The following is a 24,563-nucleotide window of genomic DNA, read 5'->3' as shown; positions in this document are numbered from 1 at the left end:
CTCATCAGAACGTGGCTCTCTGTTTGGTCTTGATGCTCTTTTGACCTTATATTCTCCTTCATATGTCCCCCCCAATCCACAGCCCTAGGAAGGGAAGTGAGGTCTGTGCTGCTGCCCTTGTGGGGGTGGCACAAAGGTACATGGGCAGCGATGGCTCCTGGGAGCACAGGGATGACTAAAGGGCTGATGCTATGATGGAAAAGTGGGCTGGGATCCATTTTTGGACTGGAAAATGTGCATACAAGAGCCTCCTCCTGCACCCAGTGGGTCCATCTGGTCTGGGCTTTATGTGCCTCGATCTAGGCCTATAAACCAAAGCTAAATTAGCTCTGCAGGGGGTAACCGTGTGAGATGGGAGCTAGTGGCATCATGTGTGCACTAGCATGCACTGTGGCATGTCTGTTTGGAAACGATAACCAAAATCCTGGGGTTTGGATCCTGACCCTGCCAGGGGTCAAGAACAAGAGTCCTCTGTTACCATGGCTGTGGACTAGGGAAAGTAATCTTGCTAGGAGATCCAGAAAATTAGAGGTGTAAAGCTGTCTAGAAAAATATGTCCAGAGCTCAGGCTCTCTTCCACGTTAGGAAATGCATGTTGCATTCCTATGGAGTGCGTTATATGAACGTTTCAACTTTAGCCTTCCCGTTGCTTCATTGTATATATGGGTAAACTGAGTCATGTCCAGGCATTTGTTACAAGCCCAGGATCCTGCGTGGTGGGTGGTACAGTGGAGAGCGCAGGTTGGAAGTCCTGATTCCACCTGTACATCCTGCTTGAAGAGGATGAGCCACTTTGCTGTTTAAGGGGCGCAATTCATCTAAGTCCCGTCATTTATCACTACCAATTAAGAGGAATTTCCAGCTGCACCCGCAGCCGCACCCTGTGCAGTGCTTATGACTGCACAGCTACATTTTTCATGCCTCATAGATGTTTCTCTCCCCGGTTGCTAAGAGAAGGACCCACACAAACAACTGGGAAAACTGAGTGCTGAAAAGTAAATAAGCTGAGCAAACAAGGAGTTGTGGGTTTTTTTTTTGGTCTCTGATCTAATTGCTGCAGGTGTGTTGTTCAGGGTGTCATGACACGTGAAAGCAAAGGTTCATGTGCAAGGGTGGATTTCAGTGCTTAAAACCCTGCACGTGAGCTGTGTCAGAAGGGAGCTTCTGTCCTCAACCAAGCTTCTGGAGCTGCGGACTCATCTCCTCTCTCCCTTACTGTCTGTTTGGGCTGGAGAAGGGAGCAGATGGTGGACAAGCGGTCTGAGGGCAGGACGCAGAGAGCCCGAGTCAGGCAAGCAAGGCTGGAGCTGAATTTGTTTCTGTCTGTCTCTCTGTCATCTGCCCCGAGGCAGAGAAGGGCACTGTGTTGAGATGGTTCCAATGGCTCAGACTTAACTCTGCCGTGGGCAGGAGGGCGAGCTGGCGACAAGTGATGGCAAGTGAGGGTCCAGCTGGCAGCAGGGGCTGGGAGGATGCCAGTGCAGAGATGCAAAGTCGCTCCTCAGCGTGGTTCAGCTGCTCCATCTGGAGCTCCCACTCATGCATGTGTGAATGTACCCGCAGACAGGGCTGATCAGACGTGAACAGAGGATGCAGCGACTGCTGCAAGCTCCAGAGTAAATTGCTGGGATACTGTAATGATTGATTTGCCATCCTGTAACTCAGTGCAGCTCATTATCTTTGGGGTCAGCTTGCTTTGAGATGACTCGTTACATAAGGAAAGGAGGGGATTTTCAGGACTTCATTTATTCTGGGCATCTTTGGGGTTGTGTTTTTGAGTTCCTCTCAGTGTTTTCACTGTGCTGTTCCCTATATGGTGCCTGGCCACTGGATCTTGAGAGTCAGGGGTCCTGATTGTGTATGCTAATCTTAAAAGTGATCTGCGCTATCTATCAGCGCTAGTTTTGCTTCTGATACCTTTCCCATTGCTATAGCAACACGTGTCTCATGCAGAATGCCAGCATGCTTTCCAGGCAGTTTATGTGCAGAAACTGCTTCACCTGCCACCAAACCACGATCACCTGCTCAGGGGGGTTTAATTGGCAACTGCCCACAGCTGCTGGGGCTGGAGGAGCAGAGAAGCTGCTCTGAGCTCTCCTGGGCTGACCCTGCTCTCTCAGGTGTCCCCACTACCTGGACTCTTCCTGGGATATCAGGGTACATGTGGAAATGTGTGGTATCTGGTGCCAGAATCTGGGATTTCTCTCCAAAGCAGAAGTTCAGGATGGCGCCAGCTCTCTCACCAAGGCTCGGTGGGTGTTAGGGACTGTTTGCTTTTTCTCCCTTCCTGTTGTCTGTAGAGATGCTGGAAGTTGTTCACCTGCAGGGTGCTGATGGGGAGAGGGCTTGTTTGCCTGCTTTTTGCAAGTAATCTTTGCTTCTTTCTCCATCTCCTTCACACGCTGCAATCACTAAATGTGCTCTGGGACACTCTTGTTCTGCTTCACCTCCCCATCCTGCTGTCCGTGCAAACCAGAGGCTGTCCCCAGTCATTCAGCTGCTGTAGGGTTGCCTTCCCACTGCAGTGATACTTGCTGCTGCCTCCACACCTCACTTAGTGCTGGTGAGGATGCGTTTTCCATGCTGTTGTGCCTGTGTAAACCCGTGCAAATGCCTTGTGCGGGCAGGCCAGGGGCTGTGCGGCCGCTCGGGGCCCAGCGGGGCTGTGCAGCAGATGGCACTCTTGTTTTCCCTGTGAGTTATTGCCTCGGGTTTTGCTGAGAAGGGTCAGTGTTGACGGAAGCCGTGGTACGGCTGGCGCCCGGGTCTCTGGGGAAGCGGCGTGCGCCAAGCTGGGCTCCGCTGCGGGGAGCGGATCCGCTCCACAGAGCTCAGTGTTTGTGTCTTGCTCACAAAGGAGGAGCTGTGCTTGGCTTCTTGGTGATGAGTCATGTGCGCCAGCTCCATCCTTGGAGACCCAGAGGTCCAATCCCAAAGCCACCCTGGGCCTGCTGTGAGACCCCAGCAAGGCCATGTCAATCACCATGTCCCTCCTGTGAAAAGAAAGCCCTGATCCACAGCTCCCTTTTGTGCTCATTCCAACTGTCCCTGGTCAACCCATCCCCCAGCTTTCCCTAGGGCTCTGTAAACAACAGGCAAACCCGTGACCTTTCCATCAGCCGTGGCTGGGAGAGGTGCCTGTGCTGCTTTCCAGGCTGCCACATATATTAGCGTTGGTGTAGTGGCATTTAAATACATGCATGGGGCAGTGGGGATGATCGTGCTCTTGCTGCTGCTGTGGCCAGAGCAGCGTCAGGCACTCAGGAGTGGTGCTGGCAGCTGTTTGGGTGCTGAGCTGTTGCTCAAATATCCAGTTTGCTCGTCCTGGGGTCAGCCCCCAGCTGCCACGGGATCCTCTGGCAGCGGCAAAGCCTCCAGATGTTCACAGGTTTCCCTGCTGGGACTGCCCGACTCCAGCCTGCGTGACCCGTAGTGAGGGTTCACCCATCTGTTTTTCCTTGGGGATCTGCATTTGAAATGACCTGATTTCCTGGGGACCTTTTGGCTTCCAAAGTCACCCTGGCTGTGCCTGCACGTTTGCCCTTGGCCCTCTGCCCTTGGCCTCCCAGGTCTCTCAGAACAGGCTCTCTTCGGGCTATCTCTGCGGATATTTGCTTTCTCCGCTGATATTCCCCTGCATTGCAAATTTTGGCTGTGGGTCAAAGACAATGTTTGCAGCCGTGAGCTGACGTCAAAGGCGGCTTGGCGGTGGCGTGCTGGGGGATCACAGGCTTGCAGGGCAGGACTCCTGCTCCCTCGAGGCCCAGGAGTGCAGTGGGAGTTCATCACTGCAAAGATTTACAGCGCCCGGTGCTCCTGGGTTTGCTGAACTGTGCTGTGGTGCAGCCCCACAGGCTTCTGCCCTCCTGCCCTGGGGCTGGTGGACATTGCCTGCTCCTCGGAGTGGGTGTAGCTGCAATGTAATGTCCTTCACCACCCTACCTGGAAAGACATTTCAAAGATGAGGGGGAAAGAAAGGAAAGAGGCAGGGCTGGGGGGGGGAAGGAAAGGGTGCTGTGGTGCCCTGATGCTGCCTGTAGCTCAGGAAGGGTGGAGAAGCGCTCTGTTGGTCTGTCCTGCTTCTGTGTAGAATCTGGAGAAGATCAGAGAAGCTTTAGATGTGGTGCCAGAGCTCTGGGCTGTCAAACCACCCCAGATAAGGCTCGGCGCTTCCCTGCAGGGTGTAGAAAAGAAAGAGAGGAAGCACGAGAGAGAAAATGAGTGAGGCGCGGTGTAGATACTGCTGTAGTCCGACCAGCGCTGTTAGGAGGGATCACTTGTGTGATGGGAGAAGCAATCCTGGCGTTAGCAGAGCAGGGGATGTGCAGCTGGGGCGCAGGTTTGCTGGCGCAGTCTACGGGCAACGCTGCCCAGGATTCTCCACGTGAACCCGCTCGCAGGCTCCCTGGAGGCACAGACCGGCTGACGTGACCCTGAAGCTACGTCTGGTTTGCATCCCCGCAGGTTTCTCAGCACATCCGCTGTTCCTTTTTATCTTTTCTCCTCCACGCGCTCCCAATCTGCTTCCCACTCCCTCGCTATAAACACTCTGCCTGGCGCGAATGCAGGAAGCAAACGCTGCAAAGGCCACGTTCGGCACAAGGAGCCCTCCTGGCTCCCTATGGACCACCGGCGCGGGGTGGGGAGGTCCAGCCCGTGGCCTCTTTGAAATCTGCCCTGCTCTTCTGGCCCCCCCTGCCGCCTCCTCCCAGCGGATTTCCCACTGCGTGTTTCCTGCTCGGCGCTGTGTCCCGTGGGGCCGCGGGTCTTTGCTTCCCTGGGGAGAAGACACCATTGGCATGAAAAACAGCGACTGACAGCTTGGCAGAGGTGGAAAGTCCCAGCAGGCTTCAAATCCTCCAGTTCAGCATTTCCATGGTGACAGGCAGACACTTCTTGGTGTCCTTGGTGGCACCAAAGTAATGAGGCTGGTGCAAGGGTTTTGCCTCAGTGTGGTGGGTTAGCAAACCAGAGCCCCTGGCCCCGCAGCCTTGTCCCAGTACAGGGGAATCCGACATGCTCCTTCCCCAGTGTTCGTGAGGGGCAGTTTATTTTGCTCCTAATGGGATAAGTGCTAAAATTGGGAAGGGTTTTGTTTGGGAGAGCTGTGCATGGCCGCTCGGTCACTGCACGTGGCACTGATGGGGACGCCTGCAGCATCGTGTCGCCTGACAAAGAGCCCATCCTGTGCCTCTATATTCATAACCCCTCATGGAAAATATTAGGCCTGGAAATTAGCAATGCTGTGTGAATAACTAATTAAAGGGAAGTGGAGATGACTGATAAATGCTTCTACAGACTGGGGAAGGTGCACTTCCACTGGTGGAAAGGCATTTATCTCCCTCCTGCCGCAGTGCAGACCCTCCTCCTCCAGCTAACCACTGAGATTTCCCGACCTTGCTGTTTGGGGGCAACTGGACCCAAAGGGCTTTTAATTGCATGATCTGCATCTTGCATGGTGGCACATGGCCCTTGGTGGGAGTTCTGGCCACGGAACCCATGGCTGCCCCACTCTCCATCCCTGCATGTGGCTCAGCAGCGTTTCCTTGGAGCTCCCCGAGGTGTGGAAGCTTCTCACCCCCATACGGGAATGCTTTGTGGCTCTGGGGTACCTGGGGCTGGGTGGGAAATGGAGATTTTTACGTCCTCTGCAAGCTTGTTTATTTTCCACACTGGCTATTGTTGCAAACTAGGGAGGAGGGATGCAATCTTGAAACGTTTTGTAAACAGAATTATTCTGAAACATACCGTTTCTCCTTAGGAAGTGGAAATGAAATTCACATTCTCCCACAAAATGTTTATATATTTTGGCCGAAACAGTGTATCTTTTGTTGGGAAACATCTATAAGTCTGACCAGGGTGGTGATAATGAGGAATAGATTGAAATGCAATTATAGCTGTTAGTGTTTCAGAGACCAAATCCTGCAGGTTTGCACACGTGGGCACTATTTTCCTGTGCAAGGCCTCCCAGCTCCTTTGTGCTCTGACCAGTGACCTGCAGCTGGGGCACGTGTTTCGTGGTAGGGTCCAACGTGTCTTTGTGGGGGCCACCACCGACACTGCGGGTGTCACAGCCTCGCTTTTGGGGAATTCACCCAGCACCTCCCAGAGCTGGACGCTGCACCAGGTGGCTCTAACTGCTTATACAACTCCCCTTTGCGCTGCTCCCAGTGCTGCTTGAAAGGGTGTTTAGTTAATAGGATTATAAAGCTTTCCTGTCGTTAGGCAACGGAAATCAATGGTGGGCCTCCAGGGCTGCTTTTCATCCGATTTACAGTGCAGTCACTAGATGGCTGTGCTGGGTGTGTGGTGAGAGGCTGGTACGGTGCTGGAGAGAGGGCGAGCTGCCTGTGGTGCTGCGTGCTGCTCTGGTGGGTCCTCCAGCAAATGCTGAGGATGCTCTTGTTCCACTGGTGCATGCCACCTGTTTCTCCTGGTCGCTGCATTGCCTGGGAGCCCACAGGCAGGATGCTGATGTAGCTCCATGATGTACCAAAGCACTGGCTGGTGTGGGAAACCGAGGAGTTTTCCCTTTCTCCAGCCAAAATTGGTGGCTTGGCCTCAAAGCTGGGAGCAGGCACCGCTCTGCAATGCCTTGGGGGGACTTCACCCCCCTCTCCACTGTCAGAAGGCAGCTGGAGACAGCAGGTTGGCAGGGTGGCTTGTTAATCTGTGCAATGCAAAGTGAGCTCACAACTCGCCATCCCCAAACCGCAGCAGGGGCTGTGGTGCTGGCAGGGGATGGGGCCAGGGGGTGCAGCCCCCTATGTGTTTGGCTGCACGTCTGCACTGTGCGGGGGCCAGGCCTGGGAAAGGTCCAGCTGCAGCCCTCAGGGAGGTCAGGGAAGGGCTCCCGCACTCTCTGGACTGTGTCCACCAAAGCTGACAGCCTTGGGGTTTGGTCAGTCCCACCCTGCCCTGTCCTTCTCCCCCTCACCCTCCTGCGGGGGGTCCAGGCTTAAAATGTCTCTTACACCCTGATCTGGGGCTGTGGCTCTTGAGAGAGATCTGCAAAAGGTATCAGCTCCCCTTGCAGCCCAGGAAACAACATCGAACCCTTTGCTGTTGTAACGGGAGGGTGGGAGGCAGCTGAATGGGAGCCCTGAAGGAAACTTCCAGGAAAAGCAACCTGCTTCAGGAATCTGTCCATGCAACAAGGGTTTTCCAACCCCCTGGCTAACACAAGCTGGCAGAGGGGACCGCACATGGTGGAAACTCCTTTAAACACACTAGCCTGCAAAACAGGCGTGGAGAGGGCGGATTGGGAGAGCCCTGGCTTTGGGCGTAGGGCTGGAAAACTCCGAGCCGCTGCAGCTGTGTCTCTTATCTCTTTGAGCCAGCGGTTTGTTGTCTGCCAAGTGAGCAGCAATGGCAGCAGGGGTGGGGGAACGGGAACCTCCTCCTTTGGGTTTGTTTAAGCTTCAACTAGGCTCTGGAGAATATGCTGAAGAGAACAGCCCTGCGCAGTGCTGGAGGCTTGGCCAGGTGGGTGAATTAGTTTGTCTCTGGCCAGTGCTCCAGGTAGTGATGCGATACATCTCGTCTGCGCACCCCCTGTTTGCATGCAGACATATGCCCAGAGGGGTGCCCTGGCCTTGCTGCCCGTCTGGTCTCTGACCACAGACGGCTGCTGCTCTGCCCTGGTTGGCACGTGGAATAAACCCTTGCAGAGAAATTGTAATTGATAACGGCGGGGATTGCCGTGGCTTGCCGCTGCCCTCGGCTCTCCATTCCCCCCAGGACCTTTTTCTTCTTTAGCAAAGATGTTGCTTGCAGTGGGAAGAGCCTGGCATGGGGACAGCTGAGCCATTTGGTGACTGTCTCTCTTGCCCGCCTGCAGTGTGGTGGTACAAGGTGCTGGTGCCACTTGAGGCAGGAAGGACCTGTTCTGTGACATCTGCCCAGGGACACAGGGTCCTCCCTCCACCCTGTGCACAAGCAGTGGTGCAGTGACCAGCATCATGGCCAGACCTAGAACAGCTCTGCCCACCCTGGGCTCCCCAGCGGTGCACACCTGGGGGCTACTGCGTCAGTGTCCCCAGCCTGGGCTCTGTCCCCACCTCCAGGGGAAAAGGCGGTTATGGAAACTCAATAAACTGTTGCCATGACAGCCGGGAGCTCAGCGCCCTCCCAGTGCCGTACCCACCGTGACAGCTCAATATTACCAGCTCCTGTGGGACTGATTTCAACAGGATGAAGCGCTTTCAGAACAGGACGAGGCAGCTGGATTGTGAGTGGCAGAGCCCTTTTATCCCGCTGATGCAGGGAAACGGTCTTGGAAGCAGAAAGGAGGCGTGTGGGTACCTGACAGTCCCTTTGCCATGGGGAAGAAGTGATCCTTGCTCTCCCTTGCATCCTCTCGCAGCCCCTTTGCTGCACCTCTGGTCTCCGTTGCTGCAGTGACCGTCTCCATGGAGACTGGTCAGGCACAGCAGCATCGCAGGGACCATGCAGGGGGATGCCACAGGGAAGTGTCCCCATCCCCTCCCCACGGGACGTGGTGTCTCCCAGGGTGCGCTCTCAGCACCCAGGGGAGCGTGGAAATTGAAATCCCTCAAGTGGCAAATGTGTAGAGGAATCCCAAGAAAGCTAATTGATTCCCCCCCTTTAATGCTTGTTGGCTTTCACTTTGCATTAGTAATTGCTGCTCTGCACCTATTAAAAGGCCGTCTCATGCTTCACGCGGGCTTGATTGCAAATTAATTTTGCATACATATCTATTCTGGGGAGCACAGGAATTTATTTGGCTCAGGATGCTGAATACCAGATGGGTTTCCAGAGGTGCAAGGTGCAGCACGGGCTGTGGCCACTATCAGGAGTAATTTTGAGGGAACAAGGGCAGCTTTGTCAAATAAATACCTCGGAGCAAGGGCGCAGATACGAATCAGGGGGGTTTGTTTTCATAACTCACTTGGACAAGACAGATTTCAGATGGGATGTACAGAGGCACCTGTGTGCTCAGATACCCAGGTGCCTTAAATTTGCACTGGACGTCGGTGTCCTACCTGCCCACAGCCTCCGCAAAGTCCCACTGGGCATCCAGCTTTGTGTCTGTGCCTGTGTCTGCCTCACTCAGTCTACCTGCAGGCTTTCAGTAAATGCGAGTTTTCTTCAGTGGGATGCTGTCAGCTTGAGGTTTCTGTGTTTTCGAAAGCAGATTTCCTCTTTTCTGTTATTGCTAAGTATCAAAGGGGAAGAGCTGTTGGGATTTTCCATTTGCCTTTTATTCGTCATGCTGCTTTGTTTCCTCTTTGCCTTTCTACCGGCCTCGCATAGTGAAAATAAACCAGTTGGTTTTGTGTCACTTCTCTTCAAATACAGCCTTCTTGTGCAGGATGCAGTGACGTTTGGGCTTGCAGACAATACATGGAGTTGCAATTTCCTTTGAAAAACAAACTCACCATTGTTATTTCTGTGGAATTTCTTTAATTTTGTGGAAGTCTTTGATGCTCGACTGCATCAAGCATTGGAGCCAGCCTTCCTTAGGTGGGCCTTTGTACTCATGAGTCACGGGGCATAAGGAACGACCAGCATGGTGGGAGAGATTGGTCACTGGTTCTCAGGGTGTTCTGGTTGTTCACACCATCGCAGCTCTGCTGGATATGAAGATCCTCCTGTGCATGAGTTTGTCACTGAAACCTGCATCCACCTATGCAGAGATTCAGTTGTGGTCCATCACGATATGCCCAAAACGATGTGTTTGCAGGGTAGGAAGGTTCAGACCTTAAGAAATAGATGCACTTCCCAGTGCAGGAGTCGGTCTCTCCCTGGGGCAGCAGTCAAGCAGTTGGGAGCAGGATGCATTTGGCATAGGGATTGCATTTTATTTGCCCTGCAGTTGCTCTGTTCCTGCCAAGACTGTTACTGGAAAACAGTTTTTTTTCCAGTAATGGTTGCTAAGCAGTGAGGTCTCATGATGGGCTTTATCTGCTCAGCTGGATCTGCAGGAAACAATAAAGCTCCAGTGCAAAATGAAATGGGGAATTGGTGGCAGTGCTGGGGCTTCCCTGTCTGCCAGGAGCGGCTGCTGGGGGACAGTGATAGCGGGGGGAGATTTCTCCCCCAGCCATCACAGGGCTCCCCGCTCCTTGGGTGCGTGGGGATGCTCTTCTGTCACCCATCAGCGGTACGTTTAAGGTGCTCAGCTGCTGTTGCTGGAGGATCTGGGATCGTAGCAGTTTCCACTCGTGGCAGCCAGACTGGAGAAGTAGGATGAAGCTGTCGTTCAAAACTCTGCGTAGGATTGTCCTATCTCGGCTGGTTTGATGCCGGGGGAATCTTTGCCTTGTACTGCTGAAAATCTCCCAATGGGAAATTGTTCAAAACCTCTTTGCTGGTTTCTGTTGGAGGACTGTGATGTTCCCCGGTGTTTTATGCTGGTGGCTGGGGAGGCTGGTGGGTGGACAGACCAGAGCTGGTGAGGAGGAGAAGGTTTCACATGGTCTCTAGGACTGTGTGAATGCCCACGACATCTGGCTGGCTACCTGGCCACAGCTTTCCATGCACAGAGTCTTCATGTCCCGTCAGCCCCGTCCACTGCGTCCCGTTGCTGTCAGTTTGAGACAGTTCTCTGGAGCAGCTGTTTTTTCATCCAGCCTCTGTTGCTATGCCTGGCATCAGTCCTGGGACTCTGCACTTGTAGTTTTCCTTTCGTTTGCAGTCTGCCTTTGTGGTTTGTGACTCTTCCAGAGGATTTATCCCTTTAGCATCTTTACGGCTGCCTGGTGGGAGCTTGCTGGGCTCTGGGGACCAGCAAAGTGGATTGAGCCCCTGCCAGTGTGTGCTCTGGAGTTACAACATCTGTCATCTGTCCTTTGCTGTTATTGTGAGGTCTGGGGAAGCCCCGCAGACCCAGACACCAGCAGATGATGGGACCTCCACACCACCTCACAGAGACTCTTGTTCCCATGGGAAAGATCAGTCGCTGAGCAGGATGATGAGTGGGTTGCTGGGGCTGGTAGCTCATGGAGGTTCTGGCACTTGAGTGTGAAATCTGTGTCCTTCTCAGGATGTTGGTGCAGTCACTTAGGCCCATTGAAAGGTGCAATCATGGCCAAGCACAGCTTATTACTGGAAAGTTGTTGTTGGAAAGCTGTTCCCTGCCGACCTGCTGCTGCAGGGACGTGATTAACCTGAGCTGGGGCTAAAGTGGGGGTTTGAATCACCTTTCCTGGAACCAGAGCTGTGGGCACTGCCTGTGCTGGAGGCACATCTCCTTACTGCTGATGGCAACGTGAAACGTGGGACTATCCTCCATGGGAGCACACATTATATTGAGTCAGCAAGACATCATGTACATAGAAGCACAGTAACTGGCCCTGCCGGGGTGTTCCCTGGGCTGTGGCACTACCTTTCTGCTATGAAAAGAGCCAGACAGTTGCCAAAATGCTGTCAGCCAGAAATTGGGAGGTAACCCTGGAAATATTGCTTTGTCCGTGCGCTGTAGCCGTGATCTCCCATCTCTCTTTCCCTGCAAGGCCGTTCCTGGGGCTGCTGCAGCGCTGGTCTCTGCGTCCTGTGCTGCTGCTCGTCTTGGCAGTACAGTGGTTGAAACTTCTGTTTGATTTCCAGTTAAAACTTATTTATGGTGCGTTTAGCCCTATCTGGTGTTGTTCCAGGCTTGTCCATTAGTTCCCATTGCTGCTCTGGTTTTCTCACCCTTGTGTTTCTCCCGGGAGCTGGACCCTGCCGTGGTCCCATGCGCTGCCCCAGCATGTTGGGCAGATGCCCAACTCCAACTGCGAGCAGCACGAAGGCTCCGTGTGTACGTGAGACCCGTCTAACCCCAGCGTCTTGGACGGCTCTGGTTCCTCTGCAGATGACTCAGCCCAGCCGGGAGGCCAGGAGGGAGCGGGGCTGGCGCTGAGCGGGGCTCACCAAGCCCAGCTTACCTAACACCGCAGGAATGCTGGGCTCAGCAGGGCGCCTTGGTGCTGCTCTGAACCCAGGCGTGCTGCGTGTGGGCAGTGGCTGAGTTTGGGAAAACCAGGACAAGGCTGCACCGTCGCAGAGCTTTGCCCGGTTGGGAGCAAAGGGCAGCCCTGAAGAGGGACAAAAAAAACCCAAAATGAAACAAAAACCCACTATGTTTTGTGCCATATTCCCTTGAGCAAAACTCTGTTTTGGAGTTGCAGACGCTCTGGTGGAAAAGGCAGCTGGTGCCAGGCTCACCTGGGCAAAACTTTCCATGCAGAATTGACCTACAAACAAAGTGATCACCAATATTCACTGTCTCTCAGTGCCGTGCTGCATTTTCAGTGCCATAAGGTTCCCAAGTGCTCTCTGAATGTGAATTATTTAAGCCTCGCTGTGGTCCTGGGAGTGCAGGAAGGCATTGAGCTGAAACTGCCTCTGACAATGGAAAGCAGGGATGGACACAGAGAAGGGAAGAAAAGGGGAGGCTCCAGCTCGGATCAGTCTCTCTCTGTGTCTCACACCCTCTCATCCTTCCAGCTCTGCTCGTTTTCCTGCCACAACAGCCAGAGGGAAATGCTGTAGCTACTGCAGGCACAGTTTGATCATAATCAGAAATCAACAGCAGGCAGGACCTGTTGTGTCTCGGAGACAATGCATGGGGTTTGTGAGCGCTGCATGTCGATGAGGCTGAAAGCCTCGCGCCGGTGCAAAAAGCAGCAGCCGGAGCCAGCGCCGAGATCGCCCTGAAAGAAAGGAGCGGCTGGGGAAGGCGGCGTGCCGTGGCACGCTGGCGAAGGGCTGTTTCACCGACCTCGGGAGCATCGCCGGCTACACACGCGCACGCACACAGGCGCACTCGCTCACACACGCGCACACACAGCCTCTCGGTGCGGCTCCTCGCAGCGCTTTGATTTGCAAGGAAGGAAGTAAGACCTCTTAGAGCAGCAGAAGCGGCAGCTGTTGACAAGATGCGCTGACAAAAATCGAGCGGGGAGAGATCTCCGAGCCGTTTCGCTGCCTGGGCTGGACGCTGCTCCTGGCAGAGGAGCCGCGGAGGAGAGGGAGAAGGATGAGCAGCCCCTCCATCCCTGGGAAGATGGAGGCAAAACCTTTGTTCAACGTGCAGAAGGCTCTGGTGCAGCCCGTGCAGATGTGCATGCTGGATATCCCCCTGAGCGTGCAGGATGATGATGTAAGTAGAAGGCAATTGAAACACCAGCCCGATTTCGGCTCCAGGGATGGGGTGGGTGTGCGAGGGGCAGAGAGGTGCCGTGACCCCACCCCGGCGCTACCCGGGGGTGGTGAACTTCTGGCAAAGTGAAAGCTGCCAAGGGCTGGCACCGCCTCCAGATGTGACTGTTTCCTCTCTGAAGTGGGGTGTTTTTGAGGCAGACTGTGGCACTTGCCAAATCCAGGGCACCAAAATGAACGGAGGAGTTTGGGAGGGAGAGGAAGCCTTCCTGGATGGTGAAAGACTTGGGTTGTCTCTCCATGCAAAAGGGAGTGTTTGCTGTGTCCGTCCTGGGGTGGCCGATGGGTGTGAGAACCCGGAAGGCAGCGAGGGCTGCAGAGCTCGGCTCTGCCTCCGCACGCCTCGGTGCTGCCCTGCCTGGTTCTGCCCTGGGCACCGATCCTGCCCTCTCACTCGGCTGCTGTGCTGCGGCTGCAACAACGTGCAGGGTCTGGCCCATGATGCAAAAATTGGTGTTGGTTGCAGCACTGAGGTGGAGGTTTCCTGATGTGCTCAGGTCAGGGGATTCCTGGTGATTCACCTTAACTCTGCCTCTCAGAAATACACCACAACCTGACTGTGCAGGAGGAAACCCTGTGATAAAGCTACTGGAGAAGCCAAAATAGGGGGCAATGCTTTCCATGACTGGTGCGTGGTGAGCGGTTGGTGTCCCGCCTGTGCAAGGGTTATGGGTGTGATTCAGGTGTTATTAAACGGCAAAAACTTGCTTTGATTTTGGAGCAGCAAAAGCCCACATTCTTGCTGTGTGTGTGTGTGTGTGTGTGTGTGTGTGTGTGTTCAGTGTTTGTAATGTCACTGCAGGAGCCTTAAATCTGAATTTTCTTGATGGCAAACAATTGGTATGTCACGGTTAATTTTACCTTCTCTTCTACATTATATGTGTTAAAGAGGTGAAATGACAGTACAGAAACCAGCTCACCTCCCTCGGAGGAGGGAGGACTTTCCTGCAGGGTGATGTGTTGAATCTCAACAGGGGTGGGCAGCCCCAGCCCCAGCTCAGCAACCTGCAAGTGTCTCTGCAGGGACAAGGGACTTGCAGACAGCCTCCTATATTTAGAAACGCCTCAGGGCTTTGCCGGGATCTACTGTGTTGCTGCACTAATGAGAATACCTGTGACGGCCACTGCAGAGCTGGTGGGGTGTGCCGGGGCTGGGAAATGTGCCCCAAAAGCACCGTGCTTCCCGCAGTGTGGGAGGGAGGGTGGGCAGCTGGGCGCTAGGAGGTGGCTGGAGCATGGGGTGAAGCGGGTGAACCAGTGCCTGGATGCTTTGTTCTCATTTAGCTTGATTTTTTTATTTTATTTTAATTCAAGCAGCAGATTTCTCAGGTCTTACACTATGCAATAGCCATTCCTACTCAGCAGCACAATCTGGTGCTGGGTTTTCCTGCGGCCCGTGGTGCAGCGTGGGGGATCCTCAGGGTTTGCCTGACACGGGTGGAGGCTTCGCTCCCTGCAGAGGGGGAAGCCTGAGCTGGACACCTGTGCTCACCTGGGAGTGGGTGCAGGGGATGCTCTGGTCTGGGTTGCTTGGAAACAACCTCCGCTTGCTGATCTTATTCCTGGTTTTGTTGCAGAATAGAAAAATAATTTGTAAGGGGTCATGCACTGTGTTAAAGGGTTTGTTGGTTGGTTGGGTTTTTAGTGAGTCCCACTAACCCCTTGGCGGCTGCTGGGTCACAGCGAGTCCCGGGAGCTGTGTCATGGTGAGGCACCGGTCAGTAATCTGGCACGTTCATACTCTGGCACATCCGTAATCTGGCACATCGGGGCATCCCCAGCACTCAGGTCATCGCTGGGGCGTCACCCACTGTGCAGGGCAGAAAGTGGAGACTCAAACTGCCACGAGGTCAGGCTAGGAGCATGGTCTCCACCATCCCCATTCCTACTTAAACTGAGGCTCCCCGTGTTGCACCGTGTGCATTTCCCACCCGTCATCACCTCTCCCAGCTCAAGGCTCTGCTGGTGCTTCTATCCCCTGCACTGGGCAGAGCAGGATGAGCCCCCAGGGCTGAGCTTTGGCTGGCAGCACCCGTGAGCAGGAGGTGGATTGGGGACCGTGCTGCCTGTCTGTGCTCAAGTACCGCTGCTTCGGGGCTGAGGATGCTCACTCCCATTTCTTCTCCTGGAAAGTAGGGGTGTAGCAGCTCCTGCACCGGTGTGGAGCTGGTACCCCCCTCTGCTGCAAAGCACAGGCCGGTGGGGAAATGTCAGCGGGGAAGTCCCAAGTGGCATTTCTGTCTGGGGAAAGATGGGGAAACTCCTTTCGCAGCTGAGAGATTCCGCCCAGCCAGGCAGGGTTTGGTGTCTCACGCCCACCCATGTGCCGGTACCTGCTTATCTCCCAGGTCTGCGTGGGCATGGTGGAGGGAGCCACGTTGGCATTCCCACCTCTGTTTCAGGACTTTGAGGTTCATGAATTGCTCTTCTTCTTGGAGGTGGCATGAGCAGGCTGGGAAAAGTGTAGGAACCGTGTTACATGGGGACCTTTAGATGCCGGCACCCAAAGGAAGCCCTAGTGAGAGATGGGGGTCCAGAAATTGATTCAACCAGGGAATGTGCTAATGAGCAGTTGGACCCTGCCTGCGCCACAGCGGGCTGGCCCTGGCCCATTGCTGCCTTCCTGACCTCTTGCAAGTTCAAGTAAAACAAATCAGCTTCATGGGAAGGGAGTCAGGGGTTTCCCTGCACTGCCCTGAGCCCCGCTGCCCATTGCAGAGGTGCTCTGGGATGGTGGGTGTTCCTCTGCAGCTGGGCTGGCACTTGGCAACCTGCTCAACCCCTCTCTGGCCTTTGCAAAAGGAGCATCACGTCTCGTCAGGCGGGAGGTGCTGGGGCAGCCAAAAGCCACAGGAGAGGAGCGGTGCCCTGCTGTGCTCCTGGCTCCCGCTGGCAGCTGATCTGATGTGGCCACGGGAGCATCTGGTCACTGTTGCACGTCCTCCTGCTGAGACCTGGCACACCCGAGTTGCTGTCAGGTCTGTACCCTTCCCTGAGGACAAATCCTGCCATCTCTTGTGCCTGGAGCTTCCAAACATGCAAGGCATGGTGTGGAAATAACCTCAGCAGAGCTCTTCTGCAGGATCCTGTCCATCATTCTCCATCACCAGTTGGAACATCGCTGTGGGAAGGCCTGGCTTTAATAATGGGCTTTCCTCATGCTGCAGATCCATTCACTGAACACACAGCTGACCCCTTTCAGGCTGCTTCCCAGAGGAGCGGGGATTTGGCCTCAAAAAGGAGTGAAGGAGACAGGTGGAGCCCAGATCGGGACACCCCACAAAGACATGAGCCCCCAGGTCAAACCTGTTCTCTCAGGACAGCAACACTGTTGGGTCCATGTCTCATGCTTGGGTTTTCCAGGGATACTGCTCTGTTGCAGCATGGAGCGGGGCTCCTTTGGGGAGTGTTTCACCAACAGGCAGCAGAGCGTGTGTGGTGCGTGTTGGGCAGAGGAGGCTTGTCTCTGTCTCTGTCTCTCTTGCTGGCTTTCAATGAGGACGTCAGTCCCTCCCTTTCATAATTCAACCACAGCAGTTGCAAAATTTCCCAGGGTTCCTCTCTTGCTTTTATGGGTTGGGATCTCCAAAGCTTTGCTAATAAAAGAGCAACAGTTTCTATATCTGGGAGATGGGGAAATCAATGAACGGACTGTTGCAAGTGATATAACGGCTTTTTGTGGCATCTCGGACAGTTCTCTGACGTGATGGAGCTTTATGGCACATTGCTTTGTCGGCTTAATTGGCAATATCCGCTGCCTGTGAGCAGGAGCCCGCAGGGATGGGCGAGCTGGTGTCCTGGCATGGTGGGGAGCTCCTGCTCACCTTGCACAGTCCTGGTGCATCCCCCCCTGCCCGCTCCTGGTTGTGCATGCAAGGTTAATAACACACAGCTGCCCCAGCCCTGTGGCATGGTGAAAATCGCTGGGAAATCGCCTGTTGCAATGGCCGGTAAATGGCAAGTCAGAGGGGGTGCAGCACAGCCTTTGGTCACCTCCAGCACGGCTGTGGTTGAGCTGGACACTTAATGCAGCTCCACAGAGCGAGAAGAAAAGTGATCAGGTGAAATTCTGTGTCCTGCTCAGGCACTTGCACCCTCCAGAGCCTGTCCTGGCAGGCTCCCCCTCTTCGCCTCCTTTCTGTCTCCTCTGCGACATCCTAACAAGTGCGCTAGGTTTGACTTCAAAGTGGTTAGCGAGTATTTTCCACTCCAGTGGGCTAATTAGTTAAATTACATTTCGTATGCTAATTTATTCCTCTAATATTATTTTTTTCCCAGCGTGCTGGAATACAGGAGAAGATAAAAGCTTAGTTTGACCTTAGAGCCGGGCTCAGAGGAGCTGGAGATGGGAACAAATGATTAGTTCCCAGGTTTGCCGTAGCACAGACTTATTACCTGCCGCATTTGAGAACTTGTTCAGTTGAGCCTTAAGTGTTTTAGCTGACTGCAACCTGGGTGACTTGGGTGAAACATTGTCCTCTGGCACACAGAAGAAAAACTTTCAGATCAGCAGTAATGAGCTACTAATTTCCAGCTTTGTTGTTCCTGTCTGCAGCACCGGTATTCCCTTGGAGTGCAGTGTAAATGGCAACTAATTAATCTGGGTGTTGGATATGTGGCTCAGCTCCCTCCCGGGGGCTGCTCCTGCGGCACGGATGCAGCGGGTGCCTTTGGGTGATGGGGTGGGTTGGATGGCGTGAAATCTCTTGTCATGGTGACAATGCAAGGGCTGAGCCACTCGGCATCTCCCGCAGCCCCGGCAGCATCACCCGCTCCCTCGGTGCGGCTCTGCCAGCGCTGGAAAGGATTTAACCGGGAGCCAAGCGAGGCCGGGGAGTTGTTGGTTGTGTTGGTCGCAGGTTGAAGCCACGCACTGAACACTGTGGTGAAGCGATAGCTGCAAACTGCCATGAATCAAACTCTGTTGTGTTTATATCAAAGGCTGTTTCTTTTCCACTCGCTGCATATGATAGATGTTATCAAGAGGGAGGAGCTGAAAACGAGCGCTGGGACTGTTTCCTGACCACAGTTACAGTCAAAAACAACAAATCCCTCCATCCCTGCTCTTGGCCAAACTCTCCTTTTCCCTTGGGTGAATCATCATTTTGGAGAAAACTAGAAACTGTGGAGCTAGGTGCTCACCGGTGCTCCCCCGCTGCAGGAGCTGCCCAGCCGGCTCGCACTGCTGCCTCGATGGAGTTATTGGTGCCATTAAAGCAATGCTAATTCTCCGCGTATTACAAGCGTGGAAGGAGCTGAAATTTCCAGTAATTGGTCAATCGATCTGCTTTCGGTATATTTTTATAAGTGGCCCGGCTGGATCTGTGCTTGCTAGTGCTAGCTGCAGAACAGAAACTGCAAAGAAAATCTGGTAAAATACTGTGTGCCAGGTCCTCTACTCAAGGCAAATCCACCGATTTTGGTGGCATTGTAACCTGTCCCTAGCTAGGGACGTAAATTATTGTTCAGGGTGACATTCTAGAGTTTCTCTGTTGCTTTGCTCTTCTCTCCCATGGTTTAGCAGCATCTTCTCTGTCTGAAATCTGAGGGCAGCGTAACAGCTTGTTCCTCTTGCAGCTTTTACTCTGTAGACATGAGGCACAAGCTCTGCCTCTCGCACTTTCCCTTTCTCAAGTGAAATGGGATCTCTTAGCTGTGCTTTTGGCTTTCTCACTCTCTGCTCTCATTTTCCATCCTGGTGATACCACGGGGACCCTCGAACTCAGCAGAACGTTTTTCATGGCCCTGGGTGCTGCCGAGGCAGATGCGCCGTCGGGTCCCGGTGCTGCTGGTGGCACTTGGCTCCATCCCTGCACCCCGGGACTGGCACCCCGATGAACGGCAGATCGGCAGTGGGATGCGGAGCAGCTGCCTCCTGACAGTTCCATTCAATAAGCGCCCGTCAATACAATTTGCTGTCAGCTGTCACTTTGCATCGGGGCTCAGGGCAGCACCGGCAGAAGCAGCTGTCGCAGGAGCGTGCCGCGAGGGCTGCCAGTGCTGCTCGGTGCCCACTTGTCTTCAAATAAGGCAAATCCGGTTTACTGACTGGTTTGGCACGTTACAGGCAATCAAAGGCGGGTTGTGATGCCCATTCAGGGTCTTTGCAAGAGCACAGGGGCACCTTGGCCCTAATTGTCCTGCCCTCCCTATGCAGAAATCACAAGGCGGTAGGTTTGGGTCTCTCCTGCATCCCAGTGTGGTCCCATCCCTCCTCTGTGCAGCTTCCCATGCTGCGTCCTGCAGTGGGGCTGGGCTGGGGATGGGGCTGTCATTGATACAGCCCCTTGATTTGGAGTGTACCAGCTGCAAACATAGGTGAAACGGAGGTTTTGCTCCATTTGCAGCCAAAAATCTGATGGCAGAGCATGGATGTAGCCCTGGGCATCTCCCATTGAGGGACTCCATGAGAGCTGGCCCTATTTACCCCATGTTTCGGCAAAACCAGCAAGCCCAGGGGCTGTGCTGCAGCTGAGACAGCCGAGAGTGGCAATGCTGGAGCAGAGGGCTGCCCTGTGTGCACCTGGCCTGCAATTAAATGCCTTGAGCTGGCCTCTGCCTGCCTTCAGATGCGGCTGCTGATGCAGACATGGGTGATGCCGCTTCTTGCTGACATAAGCTCTGCTCTTGCGGTCCGTGGTGTTGCTGGAATGTCCTCATGTCGGCACGAACTCGCTTCACGGCTGCTCCTTGGCCAGCACCGACGTGTCTAGGGCTCTCAGCACCTCTCCAAAGCAAACACGTGGCTTCGGTGGATCCCTTGGCCCTCGCTGTGCTCTGTTGTCCCCATGCATAAAGCAGCGATTTTCTTCCATTTAAGCATTGCCACACATTATAGGTACCACTGCAGTTTTCAGGTAGGGCTGAATAATCACGTTCAAATAAAGCTAAGGAACTACTCTGCCCAGAGCCCTGTCCTGAAGCAGCTTGGTTCCACTGTTCTTACTATCCAGAGCTGTTTTGATGCAAATAGCATCTTTGGTTTCAGTGTGACGTGCTTGTGAGGTGGTAAAACACTGCAGCCCACGTAGCAAAGGACAGCTGGATGTAGCTCCGTGTTGGCTCTGTCTGATGTGAACCTGGGGTGCTTTAATTACGTGATTTTAGTATTAATACTGCTGAAAGAATTGGCTCCATCTTGCCCTGGGGAGATGGCTCTCACCAGATCCTCCTGCCCAGTGGAGGAGCTGTTTGCTGTGTCATATGACGATGCTGTAATGTACGGACCGGGCAGGCTGGTGGTTCAGTTTGGGCAGAACTTGTGATATTTGGTATTTTTAACTCCTGGCTCCTTAGTCATGTGTGTGGCATCATGCACACTGGCTGGAGAGGGGAGCACATTGCCGGCACAGCAGCCTGCACCCCGCTGTTGTCCAGAGCTGGGGGTTTTGGACGTTACCTCCACGCAAATGCTGGTCGGCAGCAGAGTCTCAGGTGCTTGTCCTCCTCTGTGCCTCTATGGTAAGAAACTTTACCTTAAAGTCTTGATGTTATGAACCCCAAGGGCTGTTTACATCTAACAACTGATTTGATTATATATGTATCTGTATATATTTTTTTAATCATCTGATGTGCAGACTCATGCGGGCATCTCCTCCGCCCTGTGTCCTTGCTCCTTGGCAGCTGGACACCTCATGTCTTTGCTTCCGATCCAGTCCTGCTGCCATCTCCCTTTTGAATTTGGGGCTGGGTGCTGTGAGCTCTGGAGGACAGCCGGCAGGATCAGGCCCTGGACCTGGGGATGTTGAGGAGCTGTTTGTGATGAGCGGTGTGACGGTCTCGGTAGTGTCTGGCTGTGATTTGGTGACAGGGAAGAAAATGCAGAGCAACACCCCCAGTAACGCTGGTGTACCGAGACAAGGGAGTTTGTTCTTCTGCCTGCCAGGAAATAATACCCAAAACCCCCACCTTAAAAACAACCCCTTTCTGCTCATCCTTTTCTTCTCCATTTAGTCTCCCATGTGCACTGATCTGAGAGTCTGGGGGTTTTTCTTTCATCATAGACCTTCCCCAGCACTTCTGCTTCCCATGCTGGAAATGAAGTAGAAGTCAGAATCTGTGACCAAGTGAGGAAGGAGGGGAAATGTGGTTTGTAGTGCCAGATCCTGGGCTGACCGACCAGAGCAGCTGGGAGGCACGTCTGGGGGCTCTGGGGAGATGTGCCGAGGATGGGGGGACACAGGATGGGGACAGCTGTTGGAGCAACGCGGGGACCAGCAGCGTCGTGGGTCGGGGAGCCCCTGACCGGCGGGCAGCCCCTGTGTTGGAGCCAGAAAATGGAGACTAATCCCTTCCCCCCCACTGTGAGCAAGAGGGAATCAAAAGCAGGTGAAAATCCTGGATTTCCCTTTCTATTTGGCAAAGGGATGGAGGAAAAACAGGAGAGGAGATGGTCAAGCTACGGGACACAGCTCCATCTTTTCCTACTGTCTCTGCACCCACAGCCGCTGCCCTGGGGGGAACCAGCCCTGGCCATCCATCCCCGCTTATTGTGGGGTCAGCACAAGGCAGAGGCGAAGAAGCAGGGAAAGGGAAGTTTTCCAAGGGTTTGGCTTTTGCAAAAAGGTGACTCAGTGCATATCCCGGCTGGTGTTGCACCTGCGTGCCGCCGGGTTACGCGCCCACGTGTAATGGAAACACTGACACTGGTCCTTACCAGCACATCGCAAATAGCAAAGGGTAATTAACCATCGATACTGATATGATGTTCACTGCTGAGATGACAAAAATTGACCTGCAACAACGTTGGCTGCCCAGGAATGGATTCATCGGCCCGTCCTTTCCGTGCCACGAGAAGATCAGAGAAGTTTGGGGGTCAATGCTGCCTCACTGCTGCAGAAAGTCTTGCAGAAACTGGATGAGACCTTGGGGAGCAGCTTGTTTGACTCACTCTCTGATCCCTGACCCTCTTGCAATCGCTCAAGCATGTTTTCTAGCTTTGTGGGGCAGAAAATTCTTAAAATCTTAATTTCCGCCCAAAATGAGGTTAGTGCCATCACAGTGTCTGTCTGCCTGTGTCCTCTCTCCCCAAATGACTTCTGAACCCGCTGGCCTGCTTCATGCAGATTTGGCCAAATGCTCGCAGAGAATTAAGTCTGTGCAAATGATGAAACGAGATGGTTGAGAGGAGGAACAGAATCTTGTAAATGCTCCAAAACGTCTGTAGCATGAGTTCATGTATTATTAGACACCAGAAAATCCACGTGAGAGATGCCGCTTTACAAACACTTTAACCACAAAAACATTTTCATTCTCAGTTCAGACATTTTTAGGCACTGGAGACAGTCTCGAGACACAAAACCATAGGAAGCAACATGAGTAGTTTCAGTGCTCACAGGATGACCTTTGTATTTTAATGACAACTGAAATTCTTGAGCACTCAACATGATCCCTGGAGCCGAGACTTGAAGGAAAAACAGCATAAATCATGGAACTGAAGGTAAAAAGTGGGGAGGGTCAGCAGCACCGCGGCTGGACTGAGCTCCCCAGCGGGACTCGGTGGCACTTGCCGAGTGTGTTGATATTTGTGCCACTGTAACACGGAGATAAATCTGGCCCTTGGCCACCAGTGTACAGTATTGTTTGGAAGAACACCGCTTCCCCATGCCAAAAAACCCACAACAAAAAGAGTTTTGCTGCCCATTGAGAGAGACACTGGAATAACTTCCCCCCACTAAAACAATGTGGAGCGGAAACCTTTTAAAGTGGTAATTACCGAAGGGAAAATCATTTTATTTTAAACATCCTTTGTCCAAGGCACTAACAATACCTGGGAATTCTAAAAGACTTTTACAATTCTTAATTGACTTTTCAGCCATGTGACTGTTCCATCTCCGCAACACCCGCTCAGAGCCGGGCAATGAAACTTTCCCTTTCCAGCTCTTGCCAGCCTCTTTTCCTGCTTCTCACGTGGCCGGCACCACTAAGTGTGTGCTCCGGCTGTTAAAAAGCAGAATATTTTCATGTCCGCTCACCGTGCCCCAGACCGAGGTGAATTTGGCCCAAATGCGGCGGCAGGGGCTGTGCGGTGTCGGCATCGCCGCAGTGCCAGCTGCCGGTCCAGCTGCTGGACGTCTCTCCCTCCTCGCCCTCGTCCCCGTGGCTGCTCGGTGCCCTCTGGCTCCACTCTCGGCTGCTCACTTTCAATCACATCAGCTCCCGGCTCTGCCGCAGCCTGGCTCCAAGGTTTCACTTCTCACTTCGAATCAAGTCAGTTTTCCTGCAGCTTCCACGGCGGCTTCCCAACGCCTCCGGGTTTTGATGTATGCTTTCCCTGACATTTGTGCAGCTGAAGGAGATACAGGGCCATTGTTGGAACATCCTTTTCCATATCCCCCATTAAGAGGCTTTGTTCCTGTTTAACTGGATTTCTTATTTTAAGTTATTTACTTATGGTATTAACATTATAAGTGTGGACACTTTACTGTTGCTTCACTTATTTCCAGGATCTGGCATTTAAGCCTGTTCTACCTTATTCATATACTGGGCTAACTCTCCGTACTAAGCCTAGGCTGCATGTAAATATGTTTTAATTCGCTACCTGTAGCTCTTCAGATCAGCTTGGCACTGCAGCCTGTTTGGCTCCCATGTTTAACCTGGTCTTTGGACATAATTTCATCTTGTGCAACATCAATCTATGTGCTACTTCCCTGTACTTGTGCTATGGCATCACTTTTCTCTTGAACTTCTTAGCGGCTTCGTGGCACCATTCCCTCCCCACGTCATTCCAGCGATAAGGGAACGTACGGTGCTGATCAGGTTTGGGGAGCTGAGTCTGAGTGTGCTGGGGCAGCATTTCCATCAGTTGTGATAGTCACACGGTCGCAAACCTGCATCCCGGTCCCCAGGGAGAACACGCAGCGTGGGGTCAGAGCACGTTCCTGGTTACAACACAAGTGCTCAGTGATGCTCTGTACGTGCTGGTATGAACCCTCACAGGAGGACAGCCAGAATAAAGCACCCTCCTGCTCCCCTGAATGGAGAGTGGGACCCAAAGGCTGGTCTGAGCTCCCCGTCTGTCTATCTGTCCACCTGGTGCAGGCTGTGTGGCTGTTCATGTCACTTAAGGGCTGCAGCATCGCTGTCCGCCTGTGTTGTCCAGGGAAGGTGTGAGCGCAAGCAGGGCCAGAGGAGGGGCCGGGATGGGAGCTGGGGTGAGGGTGGGCACTCCACCAAGCAGAGCTTCTTCATTATCCACCGGGATTTCTCTGCGGATCGGTTGCCAGAGCTTCTTGTTTCTGAGAGTCTCCTTTTACACGATTCAGCTCAAAGTGTCATTTGGGCTGGTTATTGTTGGTGGAAAGACGTACTGCCTGCCCTTGAATGTATTTTGAAAGGTGAGCAGAGCCAGAGCCACCTCCTGTTTCTTTTCCAGCTGGGCTCATGCGCCTGGGCAT

The 24,563-nt window shown here is 53.5% G+C and overlaps 1 protein-coding gene across 1 annotated transcript in view; it reads left to right on the top strand.

Moving 5' to 3' along the window:
• The window catches only part of RALGDS (ral guanine nucleotide dissociation stimulator), a 53,879-nt gene that overhangs the window by 783 nt on the left and 28,533 nt on the right, over positions 1 to 24,563 (top strand). The window lies entirely within an intron of this gene.

This window comes from Nesoenas mayeri (assembly GCF_963082525.1).
Source record: "Nesoenas mayeri genome assembly, chromosome: 18".
Lineage (NCBI taxonomy): Eukaryota > Metazoa > Chordata > Aves > Columbiformes > Columbidae > Nesoenas > Nesoenas mayeri.
Note: the sequence above shows the minus strand (reverse complement) of the source record. Positions and strands in the feature narration are given on the sequence as shown.